The sequence below is a fragment of the Prinia subflava genome, chromosome 3 (genome assembly GCF_021018805.1).
Source record: "Prinia subflava isolate CZ2003 ecotype Zambia chromosome 3, Cam_Psub_1.2, whole genome shotgun sequence".
Lineage (NCBI taxonomy): Eukaryota > Metazoa > Chordata > Aves > Passeriformes > Cisticolidae > Prinia > Prinia subflava.
In genome coordinates, this window is record NC_086249.1 from 59,531,253 (window position 1) to 59,545,826 (window position 14,574).

Sequence of the window (14,574 nt, forward strand, 5' to 3'; positions counted from 1 at the left end):
AGAAAAGAAAAGAAAAGAAAAGAAAAGAAAAGAAAAGAAAAGAAAAGAAAAGAAAAGAAAAGAAAAGAAAAGAAAAGAAAAGAAAAGAAAAGAAAAGAAAAGAAAAGAAAAGAAAAGAAAAGAAAAGAATTTTTTTTCCAGCTCTTTTTTTATCTGTGTTTGTACAGCTGATGTATTGAGGCAACTCAACTGGAGATGTAAGCACAATAGGCAGCCGCTCTAATAATTGTACCAGATGCTTAAAAGCTTCTGCTCTAAGTTTTGTTAAGATTTTTTTTTCTCTTCTCTGACAGATCCTAGAGCTTTCTCAGTAGGAAGCAGTGCCTTTTTACTTACTTATGGAGGAAATGGATGCCTTAGTCTTAGCTTTTGTTACTGTTTAGCTGCTCTCTTTTACAGCAGAACCCAAGAACATAGTTTCAGCATCTCATGTGTAGATAATTGTCTCCTTAAGTCATACCAGCAGCTCCTTTTATGCATCCTTTTAGTTTTCATTCAAATAGAAGATAAGAAATCTCAATAATTAAATTTTGATTTAAAATTATTGAATTCAGTTTGAATCAACTTTCAGATTGTAGTTGTCAGCTATCACATTAGTCATGTCCTCATTGCCACTTTATGGCCATGGTAGACTAAGGTAAGGTAGACCACTGTTCTCTTTCTAAATATTAAACAGAAGGAATCTCAAAGCAATCTGAGGTCTGAAAGAATATTGTTTTCTTAAAACATGTGATTAGACTCTGATACAACTCTTTAATGCCCATTGGATAATGGAATTTTCCTATCTCTAAGTTTCCTTTCATATAATCCTGATGGAAGTTCCTTCTGATTAGTCCTTCTGTGCTTCCATGACACAGCCCCCACCAGTACCTCTCATGACACCGACTCCTGCTGGGCAGTGCCTGGAGGTATTTGAGGAACTAAGGACATATTTCTACTAAACGGTGAAACAGAGGAATTCACGAAGGTAACTTTGTAAGAGTTGTCTTTGAAAAGTTCGTGATGTTTTGCCTTTCGAACCAAATAACTCCTTTTTTTTTTTTGTAGAAAGGTTAGACAAGTATAAAGAGATAAAAATCCTTATGTAATCTTTCTTTCTTTTTAAATAGCTTTGGTCTTATCATAAACATCTTTAATTTTTTACTTTTAAACCAGCATCACAATTTGTTTTTCCTTTTCTTTACTGATTTACTATCTTGTGAAAGCTACAAGTTTCAACTACTGTGTGACAGAGATCAGAAAAAAAGTCACAAACCCATGGAAAATATTGTGGGGAGTGACTCCCAAGAACTACATATACAGTGTTTTTTACCATTGTTATTTATATCCAGCAGAGATAATCACACTGATGCCAGTTACTTCTCAGAGTAAGGTGCTTTTTAATACAAGCAAGACCATCACAGTCTGCATGCCTAAAAAATACAGTGCAAGGAACAAGACTGAATCCACAAAGGAGTGAACAATCAAAGTCTAACTTCACAGGGTAATGTTTAAACACCATATATGAAAAGTGAGCTGCTGAAAAGCTGGAAAGAACATCCTAGTCTTCTGGGAAGGATATTGTGGGAAGAATATAGTGGGAAGGTCTTTTCTCACTGATATTAGCATAAATTAACAAAGTGGCTTAGGCTAATCTTAGCAAACAGGAACAGTGAAATAGTGAAAAAACCAACCAAATGAGAGACTCTGTTTTTAGAAATCCTGAGCACCTAGGAGTGCTTACTAGCCATGACTGTGCTAACAATTTTAAAATACTGGAGAGAATCCTCAGGCACTTTAATGCTTTGTATCATTAAACTGGAAGTATCCCTAGGAGAGGTCTGGGCTTTGCCCAGCTTTCTAAACAGTTCCTAGGCATGGTTTGGGTAACAGCATGGGTAAGGAACCTTTCCCAACAGGCAATTTAGGTCAGGCCACCCTGTTCAGGACAGCCTAGTCACATAGCTATGGGGGTGAGGGCTGCTGCATGCCAATTGCCTTTAGTGTCAGTAAACAGTCCTTGGTATATTTGATTTCTTAATATAGCCCAGCTAGCTGATGTGGAAACTTCCAGGTGCCTGATAATTTAGAAAGTTCAATTGCTTAAGCTGAATGTATGGATTTAGGGCCTAATTATAGACCTATTTTAAAAAATACATTGGCCTGAATAACTGAATGAGTACAGGGCAAAGAGTCCTTCCTTAATGCAGGAGGAAACTTGATGGCTAGGAGACATGCCAGATGCCACTGCCAGCTGGATCACTGTTTCTGAGCACTGTATTGGCATTCTCCTCCTCTGGCTGCTCAGTAAATGCCCAGCAATGCTGCTTCCATTTCCCATTTTTTATAATTTAGGCATACAACAAGACTTAGGTTATCGTCAGCAAATAGTTGTGAATAAAACAGCAATAATAATGACTTGACTTGGTTTGCCTATATTCCTTTACCTTCTTTGCTATAGCAGTGCGTCTTCCAACAAATTGTGTCTAAAAACCAATTGATAAACATTTCAGGCAGCAAATATGTGAAATATATCCCCATGTTAAATGCTCAAAGTTGAAAAAAAGACACTGCACAGACACTTCATTCTTTGAAGTGCACAGCTTCTTTTGCCTTCAATGAACCATGAAATATCAACGGGATAACTTACAACTCAATATTTTGGTGTTCATCAGCCCTCAGATTGCTTTACTAAGAAAAACAGTGGCATTAGTATTGTACAGCAATGCATTACACACTTCAACTTTCTTTTTTCTGTTGGTATGACTGTCTCAAATAATTAGTTCTGTTAAAGAACACAGAATCTTCAGTGGTCCTTGTGAGATGATAATCCTTTAAAAACCCAAAGTGGAAAACTTTCCAGGGAAAGTGAAAAATCAGCCTATTTGATATGAAAATGACACTGGAATGTATCTTTCCTTTTGAACCTATTCCGTTCAAGGTAATCTCAGAGAAGGGATGGAAAATTTAAAGGAAAATCATGTTCTATAAATCTACAAAAAATGAAGTTCACTCAAATATAAATTGACTCAAATATAAATTGGCACTTAATTTTATAATATATTGAATTGTCTTTCTTACTAAAATGTTCCATCTATAAAAACAACAGAAAAACCACCTGATAAGAATCTTTTATATGAGAAAGGATTTAACAATTAATTTTTGGTACTGAAATTATCTGAAGAATAATTATAAACATTCCATCTTTGCCCCCAGGCCTTAATTTACTATGATCCCAAATAATTCTCAGTTAATGCTTGCAGTAATTTCAATTGCTTTCACTAACTAATATTTATGTTTACAGGCTGATGACTAATATAATTTGTCACCTTACAATAATAAGTTTCTTTTTGTTGCTGTTGTTGATCTCAAATTCCTTTGTCCAAATCCAGTAACACTTCTTTTCCCCCACAATCTATGTATCTAGTTTCATAACCAAATAATTAGTATATCCAAAAATATGGTGGAACTCTTCTGTAGTTGTGATATTCTGAAAATTTTATCTTCTTATTAAATCATTTTTTCAGTAGTCATTTTAAAGAAGCTATTGAATATCCCGGAGTACTCCTAAACTGATATACTGAAGAGGTTTCCTTCTTTATCTGTGTAGTACATTTTTCAGCTTCCAGCACCTAATTTTATCATTCAAGTATTTTGAGATTCCTAATTTTTCATCATAACTCAAGGGTGTTTTACAGAATGTCACAATATGCCTTCCCCCCTGCCACCAATTTTATAAAATCAATATATTTAACAGTATTTTTCATGTTTTTCCTGAGTAGCTGACAAATATAAAGCATTTGATCCCCTAGGAGTAGTTTTATTTTAATTCTCCTATTGATGTTGCTTCTCATTTCCTTTGATTTTGGGACTGTGTAATGAAGATGACATTAATGATAGAGATGCCAAGATAGTCTTTCAAATTAATCTAACCAGACTTTCTCCAAAGTTGTTAAGTCTAACTGTTCATCTGTTCCACAAAGATATCTTCCAAGTACTAAACCCAGTTTCTTAAGACTTTTTGTTATCTTTTGCATTTTATGATTAATAAAGAGATTTCACAGTATGTCCTTTTTGCTGCTCCCAAACAGTCTGATTTCCTCTTGTTCAATAAAAAAATATTTCTGCCATATTAGTTTCCAGAAAAGACTGTTTGCTTATGAGATAATTAAGAAGCTTACTCAAACATTGTCTCAATTTTTCTGTAATTATATTCTTTGAAATAAAAAGATATCCATTTTCATTCTCCATCAAATCTCCCCCACTTCAATGATAGTATCCTCTATATTTCTTTCTGCCCCATTCCATCTCCTTCAGAGCTATATAGCCAGTACTACCACCAGCTCTTCACTGGTTTGGAGCTCTGAAAAAGAGAAGGAAGCAGTTTACATAAGTAGGGTGAAGCCTATAGACAGAAATCAACTGCTGATTATCTTTTTGAAAAAAAAACCAGGGGTATTGAATAAAGGTGGTGAGGGTCAGATTAAAAAAAAATTTAAAAAAACAGAAAAGGAAATAGTTCTTCGCACAATGTAGAAGTTTTGGCCATGTGGCACTGGAACATTAAAATGTCATGAGAGTTCAAAGAGCAATGAACAAATGTATTGAAGGAAATTCTGTGGGGACTATTAGATATAAAGACAGTGCACACACTTGGCAAGCTACAGGCTGGACAATTATTCTGTGCTGTGTCACTATGCGCTTGTCTTGTTCTTACTCCCCTCTCTGAGCATCTGGCAGATTTTAGGAGCCAAACTGAGGTAGTCAACTTCCATTATTAGTATTGTGAGACACAAAAGCTAAGTGGTCACTAGCTGAGATCATAATTTTTCAAAGTATCTTATGAAGTCATCATTTTGAATATGTAAAACATATCTATAAATTCTACATATCTGATATAGAAGAAAAGACAATATGAGTATTGCAAGCTACAGATATCCCTCAAATATTAAATGCTTGGGAGTTAGAGGCTATTAGGCTAGTGTAATTACTATCCATAGTTTTTACTTCTCGTCAATACTTAATTGCAATCCAGTCAGATTCCAGGAAGGAATATTATAGAACTAAATGCAAGATTATTATACACCAAGTGGAAGGTGTTGCACCTGGGTCAGGGCAACCCCTGGTGTCAGCACAGGCTGGGATGAACAGATGGAGCAGCCCTGCCCTGAAGGGCTTGGGGGTGCTGGTGGGTGAGAGGCTGGACATGAGCCAGCCATGGGCACTGCCAGCCCAGAGAGCCAAACGTGTCCTGGGCTGCATCCAGAGCCCCGTGGGCAGCAGGGCCAGGGAGGGGATTCTGCCCCTCTGCTCTGCCCTGCTGAGACCCCACCTGCAGGGCTGCATCCAGCCCTGGGGCCCAGCACAGCAAGGACAGGGACCTGTTGGAGGGAGTCCACAGGAGAGACACCAAGATGATCAGAGGGATGGAGCACTTCCCTGATGAGGAAAGGCTGAGAGAATTGGGATTGTTCAGCCTGGACAAGAGAAGGCTCTGGGGATCCCTTATGGCAGCCTTGCAGTGCCTAAAGGGGGCCTAAGAGAAGGCTGGAGAGGGTCTTCTTATAAGAATATGCAGTGACAGGACAAGGGAGAATGGTTTCAAAATGAAAGAAGGAATGTTTATGTTAGATATTTGGAAGAAATGGCTTACTATGAGGGTGGAGAAACACTGGAACATGTGCAGAGAATCTGTGGGCATCTCATCTGTGGAAGTGTTCATAGCCAGGTTGGATAGAGTTCTGAGCATTTTGGTCTAGTGAAAGGTGTGCATCCCCAGGGTAAGTGGGCTGGAAATATGTTATCTTTAAGGTCCCTTCAACCAAAACCATTCTGTGTTTTTATGATACTTTATTATTTAAAAAAAAAAAATCCAGGAAAACCCCTATTTTCCAACAGTTCAGATAATGGCTAGAAAAGAGACTCTGACAGCTCAAGTCCTGGCTGTTCTCAGTATTCGTGATCTCTTGCTCTGCCTTCTCTAGAGTTTACTGATTGTTTAATTTAAAAAATACGTGCAGAAATAGTGTTAAGATTTTCATGACAGTCCATCCAAGAATAGAAATGAGACAAGACCTGTGGAAGAAGAGTTTAGTTTAATTTAATGGATAACTGCTTGATCTGTGATAAAGGCAGGGATAACTTCTTTTTTTTTTTTTAAGGATATTCTTTCTCTCTACACACTTTTCGTCCTTTATCTAATAGCTGTGTACTGTAAAAATCCCCATTATTTTTGTTGGCATTTTTCTTATAGTAATAGCACATTGTTAATGGATATAGCTGCAGATCTATACAGTATTTTACTTGTCTGCTGTGTCTTTGTTGTCAGCGTGTTTCTGTTTCACTTACTAATGATTTGTTTCTGTGAAAATTTAAACCAGTCTTTCTGTTTTTAAACTCTGAGAACCTTAAAAAAATTATTTCAGAACTATAAGGTTATCAATCAAAGAAACCTAATTGCTGCTGTGAATATCTTCATTTCTTATGAAGCTGCTATGTGGGTTTATTGAGCAGAGTGGGGAGAAGGAAAATAATCAGATATAAAAAATACAAAAGGTTGGTTCGGTTGCTTTAACTTTCAATTGCTATTTCAAAGGTTCTCTGGTTTCTGAGGTAGATGCTTTCAGACACCTCAAAAAGCTGAGCTATTTCCTAGGCTCAGCCAGCCCTATAAGGGTCTCTTGATTATCCCAGGGAATTTCAGATAAGCCTAACCTAGAACCTCAGACTATGGGAAAAGGGTAGGAGTGCTTGTTTGCTTGTTTGTCTGTTTTTAATCCAGCATTTCCAGTTGATTTGGTAACTTGTGTAGCACAACTAAGCAAAGGGAGACAATGAAAGGAAATAATTACAGTCATCCAGCCTTACTTTCCCAGGAACTGGGGCAAATCTAATCATTGCCAAAAGTTATTTCATGGCTATGCTTTTTGAAAATCCAGCAGTCCGTGTTCTGTTCCATGGGAAAGCAAGTCTATTCCAGAAAATAATATTTAAAAAAAAAAAAGTTTTGGAGCAATATAGCAGTTGAATGACACCTGAGTTTATTCAATTGGGATTTATGAATTCTGTTTTTAAAGCTACTTCCTTTCTTTGAGCATATGAAAACAGTTAAGGACATGCAAAGTATCTGGCCCTCATAGTTCAAAGATGTTTAGTTTAGCCTTGCTTATTTAAACATAGGAAGTTCTACTATTGTGGTACTGTTAGTGCAAAAAGCAGTATTATTTTATTCTAGACTTATTTTTAAATAAATTATAATGACTCACTGAATCAATTATTCATACTTTGCTGAAGTGACAATACTTTGCTATTGTACTAATATACAGGAAAATATAAAATTGTTCCTTAGATTTGGACACAATGGCATTTTTTAAAAAATCAAATCCTAATGTGTACTTTGGCACAACATCTTCAGCACTTGTGCCTCCCTCAGATAAAATGCAGTGACAGACCTTTCAGGCAGCCTCTGTATGGACAAGGACACTGCGTCAGGGTAATGCCAGACAGTGTAGTAGCTCTCTGAGGTAGCCAGGGAAAACATAGTTTCCCTTACAGTTAGCTGCTCGAGTAACCTTGTTTTTATCATCTTTCCTTTATTTGTAACCAGTTTTGCTCTCATTTGGGGGAATGAGTGTTTTTGCAGGAAATCTGCTTTTGTTCCATAGAAATTTACAGGAAGGAAGCGGTCCTTCAGGAAGAGTTCATTCTTGTGCATTTATGAATTTTCTATTGCAAGGTTTACAGCAACAGCAATTTCACTACATTTACCTGCAATTCAGAAATAATCTTAAACTCTCATTGCTGTCAACTACGTGTGTTTATTTGTCTTTAAATCATGATAGACATTTAAGATCCTCCCGTGGCCTTTGTAAACTAACTCTATATGTTTTCATAAAACACCAAACAACTTAAATTTATGTCTTTTTGAATCCATTGCCACCCTCTTGAGGAGATAACCAGTGCTGAGGGGCTGCACATTAGATGCTGCTTCTGTTTTGCACTCATAATAGGAAATCAGTTAGGTTGTATCATTGACTAATATGTTACTATGAAAGAAAAGTAGATCACACCTTGAAGTAAAAAGAAGAGGAAGTTGCAGCATATTTTAGCATCTACAAGAGATATTGAATCATAAAAAATCCATTCAAAAGTCACAAGCAGTCATTACACTCATTCTTGCACGCTTCATTTTGTGAAAGCAGCAGAGTTAAGATCTACAGCTTTTCCTGGTTATCATGGACATAAATACGTCACAGTTTGGAGACAGGTGCTCCAAATCTTGACCTCTGCATGACATTCAATACAAAGTCAACACAGTATTATTTATTATTCTGAAGAAGCAAGCTGGAGCACTTGTCTGTGAATATTCCAGCTGTGGTGTACACAGTGCACACATTTAAGACACATTCTAGTTAGCAGTGTCCATGGGGACTGTGTTGGTGTCCTAAGTATTGACAGACTTCTGTACTGCAAATACGAAGAATGAAAGAAGCCTAATCACCACACAGTAGATTGTTTTTTTCCCTACTCATGCTGTTGGGAAGTAAGCCAGTCACTAACTGCTGGGGACATCCATGGACTGACTCATTGCCATTTTTACCGTAGTCATTTGTTTCTGTACAGACCGTATTTTTTTTCTTGATAGAGGTATCTGATCTAAGTTTTTCAGATTTATGAGCTCTTATAGCCAGGCTGTGAGATGATGATCACATAAACAAATTCTAATGGAGATTACAAATAGAGGTACTAAATATAATTATGTGCTTTTAGTGGCAACAGAACCACTAGTGAAATGAATTAGTAACTTGATCTATTTGATATATTAATTTGCCACCCTGATTTGGACAAAATAGCCTCTTTATCTTGGAAACCAGAGGATACTGGCACTGATTTCCTGAATTGCTTCACTATTATTCTCTCTGACATATGAATCACTTTACTTTTCAGTAACATATGTCAGGTATAATGTTTAGAAACAGCAGAGTAACAAGTTATAGCAAAGATCCATACTGCTTTGGCCTTTGTTAAATCTGAACTGTGTACTCTGGTGATAAGCAGCCTCCTCAGAACTAGCAGAGGTTAATTATGTGACTCAGATTATGTGATTTAGATCCCTAAACTCCCATGAAGAAAAATTTCCTATTTAAACAGTACCCTTCTTTCTGGGGGGGGGGGGGGGGGGATGAAGAAAAAAGTCTGAAAAGCTATACTTTTTCCCCTCTTAGCTCTGGTCTTACAGACATCTGGTTCAGATGGAATTAAGGGTCTTCTAGTTCATTCAGACATCTGGTGCTAAAAATATTCATGTCTTGGTATGATTCCAATTTTTTTGTGTCCATTGGCTTCTTTTGCTAAAAAATATATGAGGAGTTTATATGAGAGGAACTTTCCTCCATCTGAGTGCTTGCTCAGCGTTATGACTGTATCTCGAAAAACTGCTGAAGAAGGAAGAAAATTGAGGTTGTATAAAAGCATTATAACTAGCCTGAGTCAGACAGAAAAAAGCCCCACAAATATTTAGACCGGCATCCTCTCCACGATACCAATCCACTATTACACATTCAACTGTGATTTTATATCAAGTTCCTCAGTGTTTCATTAATCCTTGTCTAAAGTCAGTAGAGAAACCCTTCTTAGAGGCAACCTAGAGAACAGGATTAGTGTTTCACAGTTGAAACAGATTTTCCACTCTGGAAGATATCCAAAATTTGACTGGGCAAGGCCTGAGCAGCCTGACCTTACTGGGCCTGCTTTGTGCAGAATTGGCCTAGCTGACCTTCGTGTGCCCCATATAAGCTACATGGTCCTGTGACTCTGATTGTTGTCTTTAGCCTCCACAAATTGACTGCTAGCACCTGGCATCTCCTCAGCTGTACAATGAGAATGTCAAAGCACACATCCAGTATCTTTTTGAAGGCACACAGGATATAGCTAGATGCCTATATACGAGCTTGACACCCCACCTCCCACTACAGTCCATGGAAATCAAATCATCAGCCTTGGTAGCTATATCAAGTTTTAAGAATCTAGGCCCATAAACTAGGTCCTCCACAAACTTAGTATTGAAATGTTGCTTTTAAATTACAGCTTAGGTAACCCCTGCCAATTTAGTGCAATACAACTGATGCAGTTTATGTGGATCACTTGCATTTTATGCAGAACTGGGAATTTACTGCTAGTCTAATTCATGTCTTGATAGTCTATTCAAAGAATTTTTATTAGTCTGGACATAAAGATACTATCAATTTTAATTCCAACTATCCAAACATTATGGCTCCTCCCTATAATCACAGGGTGAAAATCAAAAGACTCAAACTTTTTGCTAATTGTCCCTTTCTCTGGTATTATGCTCACCCTTCCAGTTTTACTCTGGTGACATAGAGATCCTGTCCTAAAGTTGATGGCTTCTGTCTGGGGCGTCTGGGTGTGTCATGGCAAGACATCCATGGAAGAGGTGTGATGTGGAGGATTACTTACTTCTCTTTACTGGAAATATGATATTGGTATTGATTTCCTCCTCTTTACTCTTGGGTCTTCTTAGTGTCATTATCATGCATTTCTTAAGACAATTTGCTTGCTCCTTACTCATTGGTTCATAATTCCATATTACAGCAAAAACACATCATGTTTTAACATAGATATCTGTTTTTTTCTCTTTTTATCACCTGTAAATTGTTTTACCCATCTGCCAAGGTAGTATTCCTTTGGCAGCCAGTAACTGGCTGCTCCCAGTTGTTTAAAGTTGCCTTCATTATCAACCTGCATCTCCACTGTTAAGGCTCCAGTTACCATCCGATGCCTGTACATCTCTACCTTGTATTTTTATTGTAGCATCATCATAGATCATTACAGAAAGAAAAAATTACATGCTGTATTTTGTACTTATAAAAATATATATTGCAATAAGCTTTATACCATTCAGCTGTGCAATGCTAAGCAAAGGCTGGAACAAATCAGGTAACTGTCAGCTGGTTATCAGACAACAGCTCTTACAGCTAAACAAACCAACCTCAACCTTCAGGCAGGTCAAGACAAGTCCAGATGAATCCTGATATGTCTTGATAATTGTGTTAGAACTTACAACACACAGAGCCTGCAGCCTGCTACTCATATTGGTACTGTATGTGCTGGGCTCTAAGGCTAGAAAATCTGGACAGATATTTCAGCTCACTCTGTGGCAGATGCCTCCATTTGAGGCACCCAGTCCTGCCTACAATGTCCTGAAAAAGTTTTGAATCCTGGCAATGTATTCCTTGATCTTCAAGGAGAGTGAATTATTAACGTTTACTTTACCTAGTTCTGATAGTGCTAAGATAAAATAATGTTTCTAAAAGTCATCCTGAAAGGCACATGCTTAGCAAAACTGTTTTGATATGCAAATACCATGGTTCTTATCTCAGATGCTTTACCTCAGCAAGAGCTCATACATCAGAACAACTGGTATATTCTACATTTGGAACCAAATTTTCTATCACTCCTAAGTCTGATGTCTCAATGAGCCAAACAAATGCCACACTTCCTTCATGACTGGAACACGTGTCAGTGAAAGTGATTGAGACCACCACATCCTGCCAAGTGGACATTTGTATGCTGAGTTGAACAACATTCTATGTTACTTGTTGACATCTGAGTTGAATCCCTGTTCCTGTAGCACTTCCTGAGTTCTAACTACAGCTGCTACATGCAGATTCACTTTTACTGGGATTCTGGCACAATTCCAATTGGAAATACCAGAAAAGGATACTGTAAAACACTATGGGTCCCATTCAGCTCACAAGTCCTTGCTTTGTTTCTGTTGAAACATGGTATATTAAATATCAAAGGCTAGGGAATTTGGTATAATGCATGCCTGAGTATGTCCCTCAAATGGAGTTGGGATATGGTCAAGGGAAACTGGACCTAGGAAAGCAGCCTTAGATCTCTAAGTATCGGGAGTAAAGGACCAGTTCTTAGTTCTAGTAAAGGACTTCTAGTCAAATTCTCTCAAAGAATCAGCCAGCATCTTAGGCAATATGGTTTCTCCCATTTGTTGGTTTCCAAAGGTTTTTTGCAAATTATTTTTCATCTGTTTCTCCTTGTCTGGTGCTTACTCTTCTTTCTGAGACTCAGTATTGTCTGCAGACTTTACAGAGGCTTCCATTTTCAGTTCCTACTATCTCAATAGTAGTATTGTCAGCACATGACCCAGCACTTCTGGAAGATCTCACTGAAGAGCTTTCTAAATTACATGGAAATAAGCTCAATGAATTGTTACTCAGTATACTTACAGAATTATGGCTGGAACGTGCGAACATGCCATGGTCCTGATCTCCAATTACTCATTCTCTTCTCTGAGATATGTACTTGGTTTGTGTGGGGTTGTTTTTTTTTGGTTTCTGGTTTGTCCACATTGCAGAACTAGCATGGTGGTTGGTGCCCACAAGGTTTTCATCTCCAAGAAAATATGACTGGCATGTGAACACATTTCCAGAAGCAAAATAGGAGACTTATCTCCTATTCAAATTTTTGGATATCCTTTCCCTCTTTCATCTTTCCCCCCTTATTTTGTGGTGAGAAAAATTAGCTCTTAAATGTCCTTCCCCTCTACTTTCCAGGTAGAAAAGGCTAATCAAATGAGATATCTAAATACAATAAAATAAAGTAAAATAAAAGAAAACAAAATGAAATAAAATAGCTCCAACACTGAGATAAAGTACCTTCTGCTATTTTGTTGAGAAACATACCCTTATTTAAGATACGTTCTGCATTCCCTGTGGGTCATCTGTCATTTCCCTCATATCATGCATTTCTTTTTTACATCTGAATTAATTTAGGAGCTTCTTGCTCATCCATGCAGGATCTCTGCTGCCTTTGTTCGATCTCTTACTTGGGATGGAGCTTTCTTAAGCTTGAAGGAGGTGATACTGAAATATAAACCAGCTCTCCTGGTACTTTCTTCTATCTAGGGTCAAGGGTCATATCCTATGGGATTATTCCAAAAAGTTGTCTGAATAAGTTGCGTTCTGAGCTTCCAAAATACAGGCTTGCAGTCCTGACTGTTTCCCTGCTTCCTCCTCTCTGGATATCCTTCACCCTGTATCTTTCTGGATCCCGTTACTCCAGTGTTCAAATGGCCACTGCAGCCCAGGCTGCTCCAGCTTTCATATCCTTGACCAATTATTCCTTGTTTGTAACTATCAAGTTCAGGAAAGCACCTTTCACTGTTGGCACCTTGAGGGGGCTGAGAGAGTTGGGCATGGAGAAGAGAGGCTGTGGGGAATCCCATCCATGTGTATAAATACCTGCCGGGAAGGAATGAAGAAAAGGTGGCCACACATTTTTCAGTGGTGCCCAGTAACAAGACCAGGAACATGTGTCTTAGAATGAGATGAATTGCATCATGAAAGTGCCATTTTTTCTCCACTCACTCTAAAAAATACCCAGATGTCTGGATCCAATGCAGACATCAGTGACAAAAACATCTAAATTTAGGTGAGATAACTGCTCTATAGTAGAATAAATCTGAGCAACACAGCTGACCGATATTTCAAGATAAGTGTTCCTCCTTTCAAAGAGCTGAACTCACATAAGCGTGTGCAGGATCAAACCCTTACTGCTTGGTTTAGAGCCCTTCTGCATATTACCAGTAGCATTTAAGACTTTCAAGCACAGGGCTGCTTTCTTTGCCTCCAAACTGACAGGAATGCTGAAATATCATGCCTGAAGCTACCTACATATACCACACAATGGAACAAAAGCTAGCTTCAGCAGAAATCTCCACTGAAGATTATTTCTCAACATTTATTTTTCCTTTCTACCACTGCAGCCCTGGGTCAGATCAGATGGTGATGGACACTTCCACTCGGATTCACCAAAGGAGGCTTTTTTTTTCCAGAGAGCTACATATTTTTCAAAACAAGAGAATGCAAAAGACCTGAGCAACTTCTATGTGTTTGCATATTGCTAGTTCCTGAGCAGTGATTGGATAAAATCTAGGCAACTGACTCTATCTGAAATAGCAGAGTGGATCCTGACAATGGGACATGATGTTGTTTGACTGTTAGCATGCTGGACCAGTGAAAAAGAACACTTTTCTCCATGTTTAAGAAATTATCTGTTGAGGTAAGTTGTCATATTCACTATCATACACTACTTAAGCTCATGTGGTTAGCTAATAGGTAAAATCTATGTACATCAGAAATCCTCTGAAAGTCATTTGAAGACTCCTTTGAACCAAGAAACAGAATGCTTACTCAACAGGAAACTCGAGGCATGGGGCCTTAGCCAGAATTTAGGCTGAGTTAGCACTGCAGTTGGCTATGTCTGGTTGATGATCTGGTGGTTAACAAAATTTCTGTTATATTCTGCTCTATTTCTGTTTGTGTTCTGCCTTATGTTCAAAGGTGACTAAGCTGGCATTATGAGCAGCCACTTTAGCAGCTCAACAACTCTGTAACCACTGTGCGGTTTTTAATGCGTTGCATTACAAACACAGAATAACAGGGGCGCTCATAACAGAGGAGATTTATAATTTATGCAGAGCTTTATTTTGTGTAGAAGAAAATCAATTTGGGCATAAAGCCTGCTCAAGAGCTGTATATATACACAATGATGAAC